Here is a 22,705-nt window from a genome sequence, read left to right as displayed (position 1 = left end):
GAATTGCATACTGCATCACTTCCAGTTAGAACCACTTCTAGACGCATTTCCGCAAACAACAACGTTTAAGTGCATATCGAAGTTTCTCTCCCGACGCCCGCTCGGTCGTTCCCGATGGACATACGAGCGAGTTTTGCCTACGAAGTGGTAGTGATGATGATGGTGTTCTCTAGCTGGATGGAATTTTATTTTCAATTTCATCAATTTAAAATTGAATCGATTGCATACAATATTGAACACTTGAAGCATTGCCGATCGAAGCACGAATGCAGTAAGAATAGTTGAAAATGGAGACGCCATATCGTTGTCATCGCATCATCATCGCCGTGTACCGTTTTTCTTTCGGTTGGTATTGCAGTGCAGGTTCAGATATGGGGAAATGGGAGGAATAATCCCCTGTAAGATTCTTTGTTAATCTTGTGAAGTAACAATATCTGAAAGGTTAAGCATTTTATACTGGATTTCAATCATTTCCATAAACTGAATAATTGTTCGAGTGTATAATTTAAGTTAATTTAAATAATCGATCCATCCGAGTAGGTGAGAAAATCTAACAAATAACACATTTGGTTATAAATAATTGAGAACAAAAACTGATATTGGTTTGATTGAAATAAGAGGTAAAACATCAGAAAAAATATCAAAATCTAGTGTGAAGAAGTACGCAATAATAACTCGTTGAATGATTACAACATCAAAACAATATCAGACAAGATTTTTCGACATTTTTCCTTGAAAATAAAAAATAAATCTGCCAACAGCCAGCATCGCACCTTCGACCTTGGGATCCGCAGGAGGTGATGCTTACCACTCAACTATAGCTCGCTGCTAATATTGAGCAAACTCTTTGGGTGTATGTGTTCCATTTTGTTTAGAAGAACTAAATTTGATCTTATGTAGAAATTTTAAAATATTTTAATAAGAACAAAAATTGATAACATGTTACTTTTAGTTATTCGTGCGATATTCAACAAACCTTGAATATGACACCAAAAATTGTTCGATTTGAGATCATATTTTAATATTCTCGTCTGCCAACGCTGAAATATAAAGTAAGGTGGGGCAAAAGTTGACCTTAGCTGACTTTTAAATTTTTCACTAAATTGGGAAGGGTAATTAAAAGAATACCGCGGTTCGATAAGTTTTGTGCATTTTTTATTTGCTCAGTCAATCAATAAGAGACGCTTTTGTCAGTCTTATATTGAAGGTGCTTTCTGCACAATTTTCTAAAGAATTTCTAGAGAAAACTCTGGATGAGTTTTTTCAAGAATTTTCAATTTTTCACACAACTCTCCTTTTGCATTAGGGTAATGTTTTACGCAAACCGTACACTACGCTAGTGAGCTATTCCCATAGTTATGCAATAAGAAGGTTGAAAACAAACTTTGACATTTCTCAAATAAATCCTAACATTCTTTGAAAAATGTCTTGAAATCGTTTCATTAGAAAAATTTCTGGCCAAAAGTCATCTCCACAAAAATTAAAAAAAAAGGATTATCTGAAATATTTGCAACCATCATCTTGAATATCATGTAGAAATTTTCAACACAAACCCTGGATACTTTCTACTTAATTTTACTCGGGACAAGGGATGCCAGTTAGCCTAGTGGTTAAGGCTATGGATTGCCAATCCGGAGACGGCGGGTTCGATTCCCGTTCCGGTCGGGTAAATTTTCTCGACTCCCTGGGCATAATGTATCATTGTACTTGCCTCACAATATACAAATCCATGCAATGGCAGGCAAAGAAAGCCCTTCAGATAATAACTGTGGAAGTGCTCAAACAACACTAAGTTGAAGCGAGACAGGCCAAGTTCCAGTGGGGACGTCGAGCCATAAAGAAGAAGAAGGATGCCAGATGATTCGTTTTTAAATCTGTATCACTTATTCAAAAAAAAACTGAGTCCCATATAAAAATAAAACAGCCATTCTATCTAAAAAATCTGTATTTCATATAAAACGAAATCTGCACGGGTGCTCAAAAATCTGTATAATACAGATAAATCTGTGTATGTGGCATTCCTGCTCGGGACATCTCTTGTATCACCGAACATTCACTGAAAAGCAATTAAAACGTCTGCTTTGTGCGGCATTCCGTTTACTAGATATATGTTTGGGAAGTTTTAAAAACTCAAATCTTTATAACCGAGTCCAACTTAATTTATTGAAATTGAATTACAAACTTTCTCAAGGAATTACACCAAAACATGTTAAAAAAAGACAATTCACACCGCCTTCAGCCAGAGGCTGCACAGACTGAACACATTACTTACACTAGACAATGGACGAGACACAGAACACCCAGTGGCCCAGTGATGAATTTTTCGTTTGACGAAAAGTTTCCACCGACTGGAGCGGGAATCGAACCCACACTCCGAGGCTTACGATAAGGACTGTATCGGAAATTAACTATACCAGGGGTTCTCAAACTTTTTCAGATTGCGACCCACTTTGGATTTTTATAGAGTTTGGCGACCCACCAGCACGTATTTTCATAAAATACTCATTTTTTTGTAAATTTGGAAACATTTTATTACTTTCATAGGTTTTCATAAACTTACGTTACGTAGCACTCAAACTTACGACAAAATATTGTTTTTTAACTAATAGTGCTCTCTTTGTTTGAGAAGTTTCTATGTTTCTTATATGGCGACAAACATATCTAAAGGTCCTATCTGCAAAAAAGAGCTTCTCTTTGTTCCGATTCTTTTTAAATTATAACGATGTCACAGTGGACATTTAAAAATTTGTGATATGTAGATCGGAAAAGGATTGTTTAATCTACCTTCCGATGAAAGAAGTAAATCAAAATTTATAAATACAAACACGTTCTAGTCGCAAAACAGGAGACTTTAAGAGAGCCTCTCATCTGCACTTAGGACCTATAAAAATGTTTGGCCTGATATGTTTAACAAGTTTGGGGCCATGCAACAGGTTTTAGGTATTCTTTTACACATTCAAGAAATAAACAAAAAACATACAATTTAGACGAAGTCTTTGAAGATATAATGGCAATTTTAAATCCTCTTGAAATTTTTAGTTATATCCTTCATACATACTTATTTTATTTACATTTTCATTGAAATAACTTTTCAGTTGTTCTGACTTTCGTAAAACTTCAGATTATCGCCATTCAGTAGAATTTCTCTGAAGTTTAGCTTTACTGAGGTTCGGTCAAGGTAATGTTTCTAATTTGATAATTTTTAACTGTTGTTGGTGTTTCTATTTTTTTTTAAATTTGCTGCTGCACTTCAATCTTACTGAAAATACGCAAGCAACGATCATTATTTTGCCCAGAACACAAGAAAATAAAATTTTACCCTAATATTAAACCTTCTGATTGAAAATTCATAGATTCAAAATTGATTTTGGAACGCAGACAATCGTTTCAATATTCAATATACTCCAGAGTAACACTTAAAAAAAATGAATAGAATTAATTAGAAACCGAATTTCTAGATAAAAACTCTGCCGATTCTCCAAAGGAGTATTTGTAAATTAGAAATGGCTAGCAATATCATTTGACATAAGTTTTTCAAGACATTTATTACAATATTGCCCAAGCCTTCGCGACCCACCAAAAATCAGTCCGCGACCCACCAGTGGGTCGCGACCCATAGTTTGAGATACGCTGAACTATACACGTTCACAATTGTCTGAAAAATAATCTGTTCTAAATAAGCATAACTTTATTTTTGGAGATATTATATAAATCTATCAAATAAAGAATGGTAGTTCTGATTTTCAAAAAATAATCTTTTAACTTGGACTTTTATCTCAAACATTGCACAAATGTTTTAAAAATTTTAGACACCTCCTAAAAATTTAAAATTGCGAAAACTGTGGGAAAATATTCAATTTTTTCTCCTATTTTTGCGCAAATATATTCTTTTCCAGAATGCTCATGATATAGGAAAATTATTCTTATCAAGAAAAATTCCCTCCGCAGTTAAGGGCAATTCTTAAAAATGAAAAAAGGCCATTTTTCCAGGAACTCTTTTTTTTATGCGTCTTAAAAGAACGATTACGCAAATAAAAAAATACATAAAGTTGAAAATTTGCATTTTTTCGATTGGGTATGTATTTAAATCTATTGAAGAGGTAGTTTTACCAGAGAACGGAATTGTATAACCTCTGATAATATTTAAAACAGAGTGTCAATGTTCGACCAAAAAGTAGGTGTTTTTTGGGATAGACCATATTCTTAATGTTGGAGGTTTTTCTATCCAAAATAAGAATTTGGAAAAGTCGGTATTGAGTGATATGTTATGTGTACATAACTGCTAGTAATAATCAATATTTTCCAGATTTTTCCCCGTACAATTTTTTTTCGTTACAAATTATTGAAACGTTAAAAAATTTTTAAAAAAATGCAGTTTGTACAGATTGTTATTTTCCCAAGTAACACAGAAAACATCTTTTGAAATGGGAGTCAAAAAAGATGTATTATAAGCGAATAATGTAACCTCTTTGGTTGAAAACATGTTCTTACTAAGTATTGCGTCAACAAGTTGATAAATATTTCCATCAACAATTTTAGAAGTTAGTTTTACGTTTAAAATACCTGATCTGTACAAGCTCGGAAGCTTATAGTTTTCTTTTTTAATGACGTGTTAAATGGAACATCATTGGAACGTAATTTTCACCAGACAGTTCGATCATGTTATTTTTAAGTCGAAATTACGTCGAAGCTGCTAATGTTTGCAGCTCGTGGATTGAGACGTTTGATGGTATATTATAAACATTTTATCATCGCAATGGAGTTTCAATTTCATTGCACCTAATGTCCATATGCTTTTTCTACTCCATGGCTGTCAATAACTTATGTAATACAATGCTTGTATCGCAATTACTGATGAAATTTGGCAAACCCCGTAGAAGATCTTGGTAGCCTGGAAAGTTGTTGCTGTGTACATTGTAGCCTATAAAATTAGCGACGGAAAATCAACCAAACTACTTTGAAAGCGTAATCATCAGCTTCCAAATCACTCGCGGTTGTTTATTTAACTTAGCTCGGCTACTTACTTGGAAACAATGATGCAAATGATCACCTCACTAGTGCTCATCACAACTCATCAACTGTATATTTATCGCGTGCGATTGAACTGTGCACTGATCAGCGATGACCAGCAGCAAAGAGGTGGCAAAACGAACATGATGTAAATCACAAACGATTTTGCACACATCTGACTGGGCCGTCACACGCTCGCCCGAACAGCCGAACCATACCTAATAGGTTGGTTTGCGAAGCTACGGCATGAACGCTCGACACGCACACAGAAGCAACATTCGCATGTACCGATACTATACTAATAAAACTTCCAGCCAACGATGCTTCGCGATAAGCTGTCGAAAAGCATCGAAAGCGATGAAAAGAGATGCTTGGCTGGAACGCAACGGCTCAACGGCGAAAAGGAAGAGTCAACTATGCTGATTAGTGTTGAGTCCGTTCGTGTGCTACTCGTATGGGAGGTTGATTGAATAAAGCGAGGATGGGTGAAAACGTATTCGTTGTCGAAAGCAAATCGCATCATTTCGCGAATGTTTTCATCAAATAGCAAGCTTGCTTGGAAAATACACTCGTTTCTGCTCACCAATCCAACGAAAAACACAACTTTGCACCAACAACTAAATTCCCAAGATTTCCAATTGGTATGTTCCCAAGCAACACCCATGATATAATAAAGTTACGACAGCGCAAGTTTTGGTTGTATAGAAGTTTATTTTACGTAATTCTAACTTTGTGTTGAAATAACATAAAATAAACTTCTATACAACCAAAACTTGCGCTGTCGTAACTTTTATATAACATGTGTGTTGCTTGGGTTTGTTTTGATTTAGCTACTTCCATGTATTGTTATATAACTGTCGAAAATAAGTATACAATACCGTTTTACCACTTCTTCAGCTAATTGTTCAAAATACATGAAATTGATGTTATTTCAAGGTAATTTGACGACCAGTAAAGTAATATGTTATTAAGATGTTAGATTAATGTAGCTTGAACGCATTACAGCCATATCACTCTCCGTTGGGCAAGTAATGATCAATTTAAGTTAATATAACAGTGCCTACTAAAAAAACATACGTTTCGTTTTAAATGGGAAAGAAAGATATAGTTTTTTTTGTTTTATTGTTAGAAAGACAAAATTTGGAAATTATTGGTATCCTCTATAATAAGAACTACAACATAATAAATGTCATTTTTCAAAATATTTTAAATCACACATTTTTTCGACGGCACTGTACTGTACGGCCACCATTTTACCTTCTTGTAAATCAAATGAAAAGTAATCAACAAGTACGAAAAACTCGCTAAACATTTGGATTAATAAATATCAGAACTGAAGCGCATTAATTTATGGTGCATGAAAACGTTCATTTCACCATAAATCTGTGTCCGCACAAAAGTTCTGGTCATGCTTCTGGGCAATGGCAACATGAAAGCGAAAGCGAAAAAGTAATTATTCAGCCATCTTCAATTCGAAGGAAGGAGCTGGAAGCAGAATGCAGCTGGCAAATATTATTGCATGATTTGCAATTGGTAATAACTCACTTCCTGCTAGCATGATCACAACAAGAAGTTATTGTCGATGTTATAGGATAGTTCCGAAAACATAATATCATGTTCTTACGATGTATCGAAAAACATCTTCTATAACATCGAAGATGTTGTATAATCCGCCATTTTTTTTTGCGCTTTTTCGGTGATATAAGTGTATAAATTTAAGTTTTTCATATCCTTGACCTAACATGAGTATTTGTATGAAGCGTGTATTTTATACATTAATATAACATAATGTGTTACTTGGGTTGTGTGGTATACTCATAGAACCATATTTTCAATAATATTAAAATTTTTCCAAATTTCTTCAAGCTGTTCTAAACTTAACGATATTGTGAAGATTTCATAGAAGAACCGTAATAAAAAGACCAACCGTGCTTCGAGATAGAGCATTTTGAATGTTTATAGTTAATTTCCGATACAGTAGTCCTTATGCCTAGACGACTGCCGCCGCTAACCACACGGCCACGAATCCCACAAAGATGTTTCAGATATCCTGATCAAAACTATTGAACATTCATTCAGTGATTGAAAAATTGATTTGGATATTCAAAAATTCCTTTGAAAGTTATTTTTTTCAACTGAGAAAAAACCAGAAACTTTTCATGGAATTACGCATTACAACAGCTTTAAGAGTTTTTTTTTCGAGGCTTCCGTCAAAAACTTTACGAGGAATTTTCCAAAAAATCGTTAAGGGATTTCTTCATTGCTCTCGTCACAAATGTTGAAACATCAAAGGAAAATAATTCAGCCTTATATCCATCTAATGTTTGCCCTGGAATTTTCCAGAAAATCTGTGGGGAAAATTTAAATAATTCAGGCAAGATTTTCGCAAACAAAAATTATTATTTTTAAAGAAATTCCCCAAAAATATAAAGAATATCACGCGAGAAATTGTCAAAAAATACTTGAACATTTTTTACAAAATGTTATAAAAAAATCAACCACAACCTTCACAACAGATCGTATAGGGAAATTGCTTTGGAATATTGCAAGATAGTTACCCAAACATCTATCATAATCCTGTCTATGAATAAGAACACATATCATGATTAAAAACACAGGTACAGGGGATAGACAAAATTATCGGGACAGGCAAAATTTTCACTTTCCAAACAATGTTCAACTAGCTGTAACTTTTCGAAAAGTGCATCAAATATTTTCAATTTTTTACTGTAAGTTCTTCAACTAGTTGTGTATCAGTGGACAAAATTTGGAAAAGATCGGACAATTCTTCACGAAGTTATAAAGATTTTTGAAAAAGATAAAATTATCCGATAGCCAACTTTGAGCTGTTATATCTCCGGATTCAATGAATCGATTGCAATGAAATTTTGACCATTCATGACTTATATAATGAATTCTGGAAAACATTTAACTTAACTTGAAATTTTTAACAAGCGAAAAAGTTATAGTGATTTTATTTTTTTCCCGATTTTTTAATAAATTGGTCTATTTTTAATATGCATCCCATTACTTTTTCAATTTATCGGCGGCTATGTTGTTACTTTCCTTCAAAACGCATTTATATATAAGTCAATTAGAGGGAAACTAAATGAACTATAATTTGCATCTTGAATTTTGAAACGATGTTGATATTTTGGATAATTTGGTGTTTTTTTTTAGAAAAATAATATATTCGTTATAACTTTCTTCCGTGTTAAGGATATTAAGTTAAATCAATGGTTTTTCATAGCTCATTATATAAGTCATAAATGGACAAAATTTCATTGCATTCGGTTTATTGAATCCGGAGATATAACAGCTCAAAGTTGGCTATCGGATAATTCTACCTTTTTCAAAAATCTTTATAACTTCGTGAGTAATTGTCCGATCTTTTCCAAATTTTGTCCACTGGTACACAACTAGTTGAGGAATTTACAGTAAAAATTTGAAAATATTTGATGCACTTTTCGAAAAGTTACAGCTAATTGAACATTTTTTGAAAAGTGAAAATTTTGCCTGTCCCGATCATTTTGTCTATCCCCTGTATTTTATCTGAAATTCCACCAAAATTTTGACTGTTCCATAAATACTTAGAACCAGATCATTCAAAATTCATTCGAAAATCATTCAAACATCTCTCTGAATGTTTTTTTTTTTCAAAAAGAAAAGCTGTGGGCAATATTTTGAATAATTATTAAAGCCTGTATCCGCAATAAACGGGACACAGACGTACGACTGTAGCTCTGTAATGAATCGGTAAAATTGGCCAAATCATTGACCGAGAACTCTTTGATGTATGTTTATTATGTGTGCCAAATTTCATAAAAATCGACGCATTACTTTTAACTGTGGATGAAAAACAAACAGACGTGGTTTTAAGCATTTTGTACAATCATGACCAATTTGCATTCGCATAATAGATGGTTCTTTTACGCTACAAATCAAAGTTCTGTGATGATAATAATAAAATTTCGTTAGCAGTTATGATACTTATAGAGACACTTTTTTGCAAAATTTCATCAACTTTGATCAATTGGTTTGTAAGTTACTGGTGTTGATATGGGTGAGTGTTAGTGAAAATTTTTTGTGTTTTTCATGTGTGATGTTTGTCTATTCATAACTTTAGAATTTCTCTGACAATTTTCATGAAATTTTTACAGAAGATAGTTGATTACGTGTATATTATGCCTGCAAAGTTTGATGATTATTGATATAGTACTTTCAATAGTACAATCGAAACAATAAAGGGTGCTGACTGATTGCTGTCTGAGGGGCTAAAATCACGTTCAGTCCCAATACATATTTCCACTATAAAATTGTTGATAGCGCATCGATTTTTTTGAAATTTTGCCTATGCAACAAATGTAGATTGAGAGGTTTGTGTTCAAAATTTCAGCCATTTTCTTCGCCAAATTGAAAAGTTACAGCGCTGGCAAGCAAAACTAGGGTCTGTACAAAATTCAATAGCGCACATTCTACTCTTTCATCGCTACAACAAAAAGAACTGCAACGGTCCACATGAAATTTTGTAGGTGAAATGAACACATCTCAAGATGTTATGAGGCCAAATTTGAGCAATTTCAATGTATCTATTGCAGAGTTACAGGTCTATTTCTGTGTCCCGATTATTGCGGATACAGGCTTTATTGATGACTGTCTAGGAATCTGTTCCAGAACCCGCACAAATTCCCTCCTTAGGACCGTGGCTGAATGCCATGGTGCTGAAAGGATATGAATCCACGGATTGCCGCCATAATATTCGCTTTAAATTTCATCCAGCTTTCAGGAGCACAAATCTGAACCTTAATGAAAAGACTCACCTTGCTTGAAGATAGAGCATCTCGAACATTCTCAACTCATTTCCGTTGCACTCCTTATTCCTGATGAAATTCCTAAAGAAATTCTATTAGTATTTCCTGAAGGAATTACTGGAATATAAAGAGCAATTTCTAGAGGAATTCTTGAAAAAATCTCTGAAGAAATTATAGCTGTAATTCCTGGCAGCTAACTCACTTGAGGCATCCCAATACGAACGCCCGGGGTTTGGAGAAACCCCAGCAGGCATCCCTAGGCGCTGTCCATGAACTACGTAGACTCATTTTTGGCCATCTCAGACCCCCCTTCCCCCTCGTAGACTTTCGTTCATACAAAATTTTCGATATTTGTATGGAGCGTAGACATTGGCCAGACTCCTCCCCCTGTCCCCCCTAAGAGTCTACGTAGTTTATGAACAGGTCCTTAGAGGAATTCTAAGAGAAATTGCTGAGTAAATCTTTTCAGAAAACTGTATGACATTGCTCCAGGAATGCCTTCTAGGATTCTGATTAAATTTTTTTTTTCTGAGATTACTCCATGAATTTCTTCAAGAAGCCCTCCGGTGATTCGTTTAGGTACATATTTCTTCAAGGATTGGTCTATGAATTTCTCTTGAAATACCACCAGAAATTCTCGCTGGGACTCCTGCCAAAATTTCTCTATGCTTTCTTGCTGAGATTTTTCAAAAATTTCCAGATGATGTTTCCGCAGTCATTCCTCTTTATTGACCTCTGAAAATTCCTAGAGAATTTCCAGCAAGAATTTCTTGAAGAATACAATACAATTCCAGCAAGAATTTCTTGAAGTACTCCAAAATATTCCTGGAGAATTTCCAAAACGGAATTGCCTGACGAATTCCAGAGAGACTTCCTGGTACATTCCACCAGAAATTCTTGAATAAAAACTAGCAGAATTTCAGAAGCAATATCTGCAACAGTTATCTAGTGTTATTTTACTAGTTATCTATTTTTTTTTTATCTGTATTAATGAGATTTTTAGCCCTTGGCTAGTCATCTCGGGACCCACGCTTTACTTCCCTTCCGAAGGAGAATTCACATTTTGCGAGTTTGTCGGGAGTGGGATTCGATCCCAGGTCCTTGGCGTGATAGTCACGTGCTTTAACCATCACACCAGATCCGCTCCACTAGTTATCTATTATTTAGTGAATTTTTGCTGGTATCACTTCAGTTTTTTTTTTTCTGAAATTCCGCTTGCGATTCCGCCAGAATTTCTCCAAGTACTTCACCAGTAAATCTTTAGGAGTACTCAGTTGAGATGCAGGTCCTGTTCCACTAGGAGCAGCATACCTTTAAAGAAAAAGCAGTATGAGGTTGGCTGAACTGCAAAAAATTCTACCGCGACAACAATAAGCAAACTGAACACTTGTATATTTTAAATTGTAGGGTAAAAAAATATAAAATGTGAAGTTTGTTCATTATCTTAGCAGGAGAATTTTGTATTGCTTGGCCAACGATGTTTAGAAAACTTTTCAGCAAAACATTTTTATCCAATATTGGAGAAGACAGCAATACTCTGGCTTCATTAATGAAAAGAAGTGAATTTCTGTTGGAATAATCACAAAGGTGAAATTACAAAACAAAGAGTTTAATATAAAGAACAAATTCTTCTATGAAACCATACGTAACTAATGCCAGGGATATGCTGTAAAATGTTGTCGAAGACTGCAAAGTGATCCGACGCTTGTGTGAAAAGTTTTACCATTAGGAGCTTCAGCCAAAAAATCAGAGTTTATAATTGATTATTCCTTTACATGCTTGGAACAGACTTGTTGGAATCCCAAGATGGCCACCACAATGGCGAGTATCGCACCTACTCACGATTTAAAGCGCACAAATCTCATTAGAAACTGAACCAGCACTTCAGATCTTCTTATTTTAAATTTATTACATGTGAGCAAGGATGTTTTCGATCATCTGGCAATCGATTGACTCATTTGCCCATAACTCAGTTCAGAAGCCTAGTATGAAAATGTGGTGTTCGGCAAACTTGAAGATTAGTGCATTTCCCACAATTATCACCAAGGACGCTATATTCTAACTCCAATATTTACGGCGTGAAAGTGTTAGTACCACCTACTGTTACTAAATGATCGGATTTTTCGATCGTTTAGTATGAGTAGGTGATACTAGCGCTCTCAAGCCGTATATATGAGAGTTAGAGTATGGCGTCTTTGGTGATAATTGTTGTAAAAATACCTATCTATAAATTTGCCGAACATCACTTTTTTAATATTATGCTTCTGAACTGAGTTATAAGTAGACAAATGAGTCAAATGATTGCCAGGTGATCGAAAACATCTTTGCATGTGAGCAAGAACAAAATAAAAATTAAGCTATCATTAGAAGTTTACTTTTTGAAATTTGTGCGTCCGAAACTCTGGTGAAATATTGAGCAGGGAATTTAAGACATTTGTAAATGCTAAAAGCATCAGCAGATCATCTGTACGTTATAACTTTTGTCACAAGTGTCGGATCGCATTGCGGTCCTTGACAAAATTTTCCGACACATCCATGGCTATATTTTAACATCATCGTTTACAAAGTTTAAGAAAAATACAAGCTTCTTGTGAAAAAAAAAAATGTGAAATTGTTTTTTTTGCAATACGAAATTCAATTCCAATATGATGACGCAATCAATCGGACTCAAACTTTGGTTCTTTTCCTCTTCTATCATCATACCTGCTATTTATGGATAGTTATATAGTTATTCGTAAGTCCGTGGCCCGACTATCTAGTAATACAGTTCGTTAAAACATATGCTCTGAAGAGGGCATGATGAAAAAATTTCTGGTGGTACAGATGTGAATTGAACCCATGACCATGCCATGAAGTGTAATCCTCGCGACCACGAGGCTGTGCCAAAAAATAACGCATTTTCTGTGATCTATGCCTTTCTTTGCCAACCAGATCTGTTGTTTCAAGCATAAACTTTGTATGATTGTAGTCCGGCATACTTGCAATATGGCATGCCTACGGTATGCTTCTGACTTTGTCTACCTCTGACTGAGTTTATCAAAGAGTGCAATAAGATCGTGGTTTATCCGTCGCCACCACAAATTGCTCTTTCGTTCACTGTCTAATTCGTCCTTCATACGCGTCGCTTGAATTCTCTGAAATCATATAGATCCTTATATTTTCTTCCTTAAATTACTCATAAGCAAGAACACAAGTAAAAAATTAGTTGTGTTATATTCACAGCAAAACACAGATATTTTATGGAGAAAACATGACTTCTCCACCAGTCCTAGAGTTTCCCTTACAATAGGAAAAAAAGAAATAAACTGCAAAGCACCTTCCATCGCAACAATATGGCCTTGCACTGAACGAAAAAACAATGACAAGAAACGAGAACAAAGTAGCTCCGGTGATAGTAATTGAATTTCCTCACCCGGTTTTCTAGTTTTTTTTTCTGTTCTTTTTCCCCTCTGTGAATATTTGTTGCGCCGCCCGGAAAAAAAAGAACCGGAGCAATACAGCTACTTTTTGTTTCAAGTCAATCTTCTTTGCACCAACCAGCCAACCTGCTGAGGACCTGTGCCTGGCTGGGGCAGAGTCACTCTCAGCATAGTACCTACAACAAACAACCTGGATGTTGCCAACTCGAAACTCGACAAATGGGACCCAGGGAGATCTAAGAAAAACACTGTCGCCGTCGCGTGGATGGAGAAAACTGCCCTGGTAGGCAGGAGCTGGCTTCAGTGCGGTGTCATGTCGTCGCTGCCAGCCTCTGAGGCAATGTGCTTTCAACTGAGTTAACAACGCTGCGCTGGCTGGTTTCGTCGAGTCCGGCGGGCGACATCAACGGAGAGATGGTACAATGATGGAGAAGCATGGTTAATTGTGTTTCGGAAATGACGGAATAATAGCCGCTGCTGCGTCTACTTTAGCGGGAAATTGATTGTTGAGGGGATAAGAAGCGCGTATTGTTTGAAGACAAAACACCGGGGAACGAGTTTTTCGTTTGCTGAAAATTGATGAACATTTTTCCTAGTGTTTTCGATTCTTGGAAATGCCCTTATCCCTAATTTCAAGCTAATCATCTCTCTAACAGGGACTAATTAATCTTCAACCCACAAAGTAATTACAAAAGAAATCCAATTCCCTTTTCATGCCAGCAGCAAAAGCGACGGCGATGATTGGATTCTCCAGTCCCTTGGCGAATTAATCCTTTCATATACGACTGTGGCTGCTCCTATATTGCAAAGTTCAGAGGAAAGCTGCCCTTCAGTTGTGGCAGTCAGTGGGCGAATGCGGTTGCTTACAGTGATGATGATGATGATGATGATGAAAATAAAAGATAAAACTGGGGAAGTAGTTCCATTAAGTGTTGAGGTCAAAAGCACTACTACACTATCAGCACACTTGTGAAATTGAATCAGATCCATGAAACGACCAACTTTGAAGGCACAGCTACGTGGCAAGCTTTTATGTTTGCAATGGCGATTTTTCCCAGGGGATGCTCAAAATGATCCATGTTCATAACTAGAGTATTTGGAATGTGTTACCGTAACTGTTCTAGAAGTTTAATCTTGATGTTATTGACTGAAAATCTTTCTAACGAACGACAATTTTAATCAATTTTCGGCAAGGATACTGAAGCTGAGATTTTAGCTTTATTTTCAGGATATTTTTGGCTTTTAAATTATATGAGTAAAGTAATATAATCAAGACATCCCTGACGGAACACTTCGAAGAATTCATGAAAGAAAAACTTGTATTGCAAACATTCTGATGTCTAGCGAGTAATAAATTGTACTTACCATTTTTTTTTAATTTATTATGATTATTGTTGATCGTACATTCCTACTCCGGGATTGTCCAGAGTTATCGGAGTTGCACAGAGAATCAATTGCTGCACAGTTCAAATTTGTTTCATCGAGTTGCTTTCAACACAATCCTTTTTATCAAATTGTAAAATCACAGGTTGCCTACAGTATGGAGCTTGCTTGCAACTTTGCGTGCAAGAAATTCACGTCAAGTGTAGTTTTAGAATTTCTTTCCGTGTGGGGCTTGGGATTAGCCACCATATATAAAGGTTTCGGGAGCTCCAAGTTTGTTCACTCAATAACGGCGCCGGCCAAATCCTTGCGGTCAACCTGCGAAGAGAAGGAATATTAATTTGAAAACCGTTGTAACTAGACGCTGTGAGTCATTCGATACATGGAAAAACGGAAAATTCAAGCGCATCCAATCAAATAAAAGCTTTTAAGATAAATCAGTCGAGTCAAGTACAAGACACTGAAGACGACCTTACAGTTGAGGTCGAAATACGTATCTGTCAAAGGATGCAAATTCTTAGTGGAATTCAAAGGAACCGTACTTAACCCGATTTTCTTTAATTTACAGATATTCCCCTAACAAGCCCAGGTTAATCATCATCAGCTTTTAAGATCCTAAATAACTGTGCAAAATTTGGGCACGATTGGCTATGTCTACGTTTCAAGCATCGCGGTTGAAGTTTGTATGGGATGTTACATGGATAATTATACTTTTTTGCATTTTTCTCATGAGAGGCTCATTTTCTCAAAACCTAGTAATCTATCTTTTCATGCAAAATACCATACAAATTTCACCCGAAGCTTTGATCTGAGAGAACGATTTCAATTACCTACTCTGCTATATATACTACTGAACCCTCCACTGTTGTCACGGCAAGGAGCTTTTACCGGATAGACGAGAATATTTACAGTATGGCCCATAAAAAATGCGATTCTTTTTTCGTTTGATAGTAATTTTTCTTGGGTAACATATTGATAAGAATTTCGTATTTTTAAGATAAGGGTACAATAAGGAGGTGTATTGGAGGTATTGAATATAAATCGGAAGGTTATCCCAAGTAACAATTTCATTACTGATTAGTTTTGTTTGATTTTTATTAGGGTTTTATTACAGCATTAATGAAAACTTGCAGTTTTATTACTACTTTTATGAAAACCATTGATAAAATGTTTTATAGTATACTTGAAGATATTCATAAAGACAGATTTTAAGAGTAAACAAAACTTTCCGATTTGTAAACCTTCTGGTAATCATTATTACCACAATAAAACTGTTAAAACTCTCAACAGATGGCGATCCGTTCGATTAGTAACGACATCTGTTGGTGGAAAAGCAGAACTACGACATTTCTAGGTTTATTGCGGTCATCATAAAAGTAATCTTGCTTTCGTTTTATTTACGCTGATTATGGAAGTCGCCATATTGAAGAATTAGCTAACGTGAATGGAAAATATTTAATTTTGCTCAAATTAGCAATGAATTAAAAGTTTGCCACCGTTTCCATAACATGCTCACATAAATAAACTCTCTCTGCTGAGTTTTCTTGTGATTCGAGATAGTTTTACTAAATAAACAAATTGATTTATTTCATTCCAAGATGATAATATTCACTATTTTTGAAGCGCATTAATTTTATGATTCTGCCACCCCAATATTCACGGTAAAATTGAATGCGCATAAGCCTACCAACACAACAACAACTAAAATATTATTTTGAAATGACCGCATCTACTTACGAATGATGTATTGTCCTGAACTTTACGTTCCATCGAAGAAGCTTCTCTGCATCTTGAGCTGTCATAGTTTTTTTTTGAAAAAAAAAAAAAAACAACAACAATCGATAATGGGATTTTTTTCTACTAGGTTTTAAAACGGTTTTATTGCTACTCTTAATGCGGTTTGCAAAACCTCTCCGAGAGTGGTCCACTTAGCCGGGAGCTGCTCTTAAAGAGGTTATCAAGAGGTTTTGATGTATAAATCAGTTTTATTGCGAGTTTTATAAAATTGGTCATGAAGATCTCTTGTAGAGCCGAACAAAACTTAAAATGTTACTACACTATAGTGCTCAAGATCAAAATCAGTTCTTTCACAGTTATCTACAGCATAGCGGACCAAAACCAAACCAACACAACTTACATAAATCATGAGTACCTAATACCTTCGAAAACGTAGAAATTAAAGCTCCTGTTGCTACCCACTTTCAGTAATGAGTGGTGGTGTACAGTGGATAAGGACAAACTCGTTAGAATCAAAGATGGCTGTCACAATGGCCGAGTTTTTAACTCACTCACGATTTCGATCGCACAAACCTCATAAATAACTTAACGAGCACCCTGGGCCTTCTTCTTACAAGTGAGCTAGAGCAAATTAGATGTTTTTAGAACTTTATTTCATGAGATTTGTGCATTTTTATTTTTTTGAATCTGTCTTGCCGAATGGCTAGCTAAGACCATTAGTTGAGCCATCTTGCCAGATTTGGGCATTTGAGGTCTGATGCACTGTCGAACATGGATTTGGAGACGTTTGTCCTAAAATCTACTACTATGGATCTCACGATCCACTCATGGCCATGTATTTGTTTTATTGCAATTCATCTGTTAGATCATTTTTTATATTGTTTTATCGTTCTGCATCCCAGATCTTCCCTGATATTAGTTTCGTCTTACAATATCAAAATAAGATTTTATTGTGTTTTTCTTCACACTAATGTTTGGTCTTTTAGCTCTCATATCAAACAAAACAATAACTAATTATGACCCGGAATATTTTACCAAATATTAATAACTAATTATATTGGTTTGTTTTTTTTCGTCTTTTGTATTTGTTTTGGATCGGAGGGTTTCAGGGCAGGTAAAACATTAGCAGGGCAGGTAAACTTTAGCAGTTCCTTACAGACGCAGTTCAAAGCTGTAATTTATTTAAAGTTTCATTAGTTTAAGTTCAAGTTTTAGCTACATTTTGTCGCAAACTTACATTCAATGGCCTTCTGGCTGATTTAGGAAACCTCTATTCTCAACAATCAGCTTATTTACCTTAACCTATCGAATGCTTGTTTTAGTATTTAGGAATAAATTCAAGTGTACATATAGTTTTAAGTTTTAAGAACTAGGATCTTCAAATTAGGTTAGTTTTAATGTACTAGTTATTTAATTTAGGTTATCAAATTATAGCATATAATTAACTCACGGTTCAGAATAAACGTGTTACTATGCATCCGTAATGCGTTGTCTACTCTGCCAGAACTCTTCTCAGTCCGGCTCCGTTGGCAAATTGCAGCTGCTGAAAGAAGGTTTGCAGATCAATATTTGACCTTAGTCAGGCAGCTTACCGTAGAATGAACTCCTGTTCCAACGTCTCTGGTTTTAATCGAAGCACCAGGGAGGAGCTATTTGGGTAGACTTATACGGCCAAATCACACGGTCATGCAGCGAACAACTGCAACTCTTTGTTGTTGCTTTGCTTTACTTTTCTGGCATTGACTTTTGTCTGCTGTCGCGATGACGGGTACCGGCAGGGGAGCGCTTGGAATTCACTCCACGAAAATCAGTGTTGGAAGATTTCCGATTTTTAACAGTATTGAATCGCAACAATTAACATATTTTAAATTTTCCCCAATATTGTAGTAAAAGATAAACTTATTTTCCTTAAAATTGAGCATGAGCATCAAGGATGGGAACACTCACTTGGAAAGAGTTACACTCACTTACAGTTTTCTCGGCTCAGAAACGTGCAATTAAGAAACGTTGTATGGACGAGTTTTGCCTTGTGATTTTGTCTAAAAGTTTGCCGAATAGAGTACAAGTCGCACACGCATACCAAATTCGTGAGAGAACTTCGAAGGCAACTCTCCACGAGGTGAATGTAAATTACACTCACCTCGTGGAGAGTCACATTCAGAGCTCTGTCACGACTTTGGGATTTGTGTGCGACCCCTACTCTATTCGGCAAAGTTTTAGACAAAACCACAAGGCAAATTTCGTCCATACATCGTTTCTTGATAACACGCTTCTGAGCTGAGAAAATAGCAAGTAAGCGTAACTCTTTAAAAGTGAGTTTTCCCATCCCTGATGAGCATGAGCATGAGCATAGATGACCACACAATTCGTAGTTGCTACTCCGTGATTGAACAAAGCAATCGAAGTTGCACAAGAAACCAACGAATAGGGCTTGGGACTAGCTTACTATTCTCAATGTGCACAGTTCGAGAGCTCTCAATAATAGTAACGTCAATAACGGCGCCGGCCACGTCCTTGCAGTCATCGAGGGTGAGAGGGAATTTCATTATAAAGACCGCGAATCGCTGCATCTCCACGTTTGTCTCAGGAAGGAATTTTTGTTAGTAGGGTAGGGTACATTGTCAATCTTGGAGTCACCTGTGGTTGGTGATGTAATTTGACAATGGATTAATAACACAATTGTCCACTTTTCTATATGAAAATATATCTAATAAAAGAATCTTGTCGCGCGTCTACACCCTATCAGGGAGTAGAAACTTTAAGACCATTCCACGCAGGAATAAACTGAACGCAACAAAGGACACATCAATAAACCAAACTATAACCAAACATTCACAACATGTTACAACATAATACTTAACAGTTTTGCCTCACTTAAACAATCCAAAAAGAAAATCTTATCGCGCTTCTCCACCACAATATGAAGTAGAAGTCTTTAGTTCAATCCACACAGGGATGAACTGAACGCGACGCTTAGAGTTATATTTACTAAAGCATGTATCGTAGGATCATGATTCACTTTGATCATATAACTTTTTGATTTTGAATCATGCCGTGAAGACTTTCGCGCTATTGTTCGCTTTACGCGGAAAGCAAACAATGGATCATCATTCACGTCAGATGATCGATCAATGTTCCTTCTCAAAACTTAATCTAGTTTGCAAAAAAAAAAGAGTCAGCGCCGTTACTTGAAGTGACGAAATATACAAAGCGTGCTTTGGAGAATACCAAAAAGAAAGTCTACGTAGACAGTCATGTTATTTTACAACGAATATTCACAATAAAATAATAGCATGAAACGAGCTCACCCATTTATGTGTCTCCATCGCTGGTTGTCTGTGTATCTCGACGTCGAACAAATCACAAAGACAAGCACGCACTAATTTGGATTAGCTGCAAAGCTACCGCACAACTCCGATCTTTGGCTACCGCACGACCGAACCACCCCTACTGGAACTAATTTCGGCTCTAACACACGCGTGCCATACACTAGCTGTATATGTAATGTACCCTCACATTTGCATCTACGTGAATGCTTTAAAATCGCGACTTCGATTTGGTGCTCCGCGAAGGCACCACCGGTACATAATGATAAAATGCGGATAAAAGAACGAACAAACGCGCGTCGACCGGGAGGCTTTACAAAACTCCGAAATGCTCACTTCCGAATAGAAAAAAAACGAACCACCGAAGCAAACGCGCGCGACACCAGCACCCGCCAGAAATCCCACCACACTCGATAAGCTTATTTTCCTTAAAATTACACGAAAATCAAAATTTTCCATGAAAATAGTTTAAAATTAGAAAATTTCAACACCTAATCATAAACTCTCAAAATGTCGTCTTAAAAATTGATATCCCAAATAGGCTTTCAAAAAAACATATAAATATGTAGGGATATTTAACAATTAAAATTATAAAAATCGAAAACTAAATTCACAAAATCGCGAATTAAAAAAAAAACACCTTTCAAAACATGGTTCAATCGATTTTAGATATGTAATGATATTTGGATAAAAAAAAATAAAAAATAAAAAAACGGGCATTAGAGGATTAATGGACGCAATCTGCAAGCTTCTTCTGGACGGACAACAAATCTCAAACATGTATGGACAGCATAGCATATGTACTAGATTGAACAAAATCGATTTTTTCGTTTTTGTCCATGAAGCGCAGCACTGTGCCTTGCGATGTTGCCTGTTCAGCTGGAGGCTTATGGAAAACCATATTAGCATGGGACAATTATCCCAACTAATCATGCTGTGAAAGCAGTACGTAGTGTAAATAAAATGCGCATATATTGACATGCATTGCCCTACATTAACCGTTGAAGTTGAATTAAAGTGGCAAGTGGCGCCACTATCGCTGACTTACGATTATACTGGTATAATCGTAATTCAACAATAGTAGCGCCACTTCCCACTTTAATTCAACTTTAATGGTTTATATAAGGAGTGTATCGTAAAGTAGTTGAAAATGTTTACAATAGCCTCAAAAATAGTTTAATACAACTTTTAAGTAATTTTATTTTTGGAGATACTGTATAAATCTTTGAAAAAAGAAATGGCTTTAATGGTTTTCTAAAAATATTCATTTAACTGGGCTTTTGACCTAGATTACTGAACACATGTTTTTAAAACTTTGCACACCTTCTAAAAAATTGAAATTGCGAAAAAAGTTCGATAATGTTCGAAAATTGTTAACTTTTTTGTGCAAATATATTATTCTCCAGAATGCTTATGATATAGGCAAATTATTATTTTCAAGAATAATCTCCACTGCATTTTAGCGTAATTCTTAAAAATGAAAAAAAGGCCATTTTTGAGGAACCCCTTTTTTCTATGCTCCTCCAAATCATGTTTACGCAAATAAAAAATACATAAAATGAAAAATTCGCATTTTTTTTAAATGGGATATGTTTTTTAATTCATGGACGAGTAAGTTAGAGCAAAAAATGGAATTTTATAACCTTTTGAGGTATGGAAAGCAGAATTTCAAAGTTTGACCACAAAATAGACGTTTTTGGATTGGACCACTTTGTAGATATTGGGGATTTTTCTATCGAAAATATGAATTTTGTAAGTCGGTGTTGAATGATATGTTATGTGTACATAACTGTTAACAAGCATCAATATTTTCCAGATTTTTTATCGTACAAATTTTATTCGCTACAGATTTTTGAAATGTGGAAAAATCTTAACAAAATTGCATTTTGTGCAGATTTTTATTTTGTGAGGTGTAATCATTTAACCATATTTTGAATAATACTAAACATTTTTCAAATTTTTTCAAGCTGTTCTAAACTTAACAATATTTTGAAGATTTCATAGAAGAACCGAAATAAAAAGATCAACCCAGCTTCGAGATAGAGCATCCTGAACATTTGCAACTACTTTCCGATACACTCCTTAGAGTAATGCATGTCAATATCTGTACGTTTTATATGCAATACGTACAGCTTCAGCAGCGCGGTTACTTATTGGGATGCTGCGCACGGCAGAGTAAGTGTTGTGTCCATGTCGCATCGCGTCACGTTTCAGAGGGTTCTCAGGCTCTTTAATGTGCTTAACGGGGGTTCAGGAGCGTATAGGGCATTTTCAAAGGTTTCAGAGAGGTTTAAGTGGAATTCATAGGCTCTCAGATGAGCTTCACAATGCGTTCCAGTGCATTTCAGGGCATTTCAAGAAGTTCCAGATGGGCCTTAAGGAAGAAAGAGAATGAGTTTTTAGTGGGTCGATTACTACATAACCCGAAGATCCATTTCTTGGGTATCTGATCAGCAGATTTTCTCAAATTTGATTCTGCGGCTTTTTAGCAATGTTACCTCAATGGATTGACCCAAAGTGAAATTTCAAAACAAGTTTCATGTCCTCTCTTTCTTTCAAGACCGTCAAACATACAACATTAATAAATTATTTCTATAAAACACGCATTTCAAGCTATGCATCAACGTTGCCTATAATGGACCCCACCATTCATTCATAAAATTTGTATAATAATCGATTTTTGTGGCCACTGGGCAATTCGTTTGCCAAGAACTGCTGTTTAGCAATGTAATTGCTAATTGGTAGAAGTAGCCTAAAAACAGTTGATTTGGGCATTTATTTTTTTAGTTTTTCTGTAGGGGGTCCATTATAGGTGCAGGGCTGCAGGGTCTACTACTAGCACACAACCCCTAGCATGGATTCATGTGGATGACTTTTTTGAGCGAATTGAATTCGAGAGTTTGAAAATTGGATGAACAGTTTTCGGGGGAATGTGACAGATTCCTTGGGTCTAAAAAGCCGAACTAGTACATCAAACGGGTACTCAGCAGTGGAAACTTTACTGCGAGAAAAATGGCAA

The 22,705-nt window shown here is 35.7% G+C and overlaps 1 protein-coding gene across 3 annotated transcripts in view; it reads left to right on the top strand.

Annotated features, from left to right (window-relative positions):
- LOC115270114 (neurocalcin homolog) overlaps positions 1–22,705 on the top strand; it is a 579,846-nt gene that overhangs the window by 533,408 nt on the left and 23,733 nt on the right. The gene's annotated exons all lie outside the window — the stretch shown is intronic.

The sequence above is a fragment of the Aedes albopictus genome, chromosome 2 (genome assembly GCF_035046485.1).
Source record: "Aedes albopictus strain Foshan chromosome 2, AalbF5, whole genome shotgun sequence".
In the NCBI taxonomy this organism is placed as follows: domain Eukaryota; kingdom Metazoa; phylum Arthropoda; class Insecta; order Diptera; family Culicidae; genus Aedes; species Aedes albopictus.
This window is presented reverse-complemented; position numbering and strand designations above follow the sequence as displayed.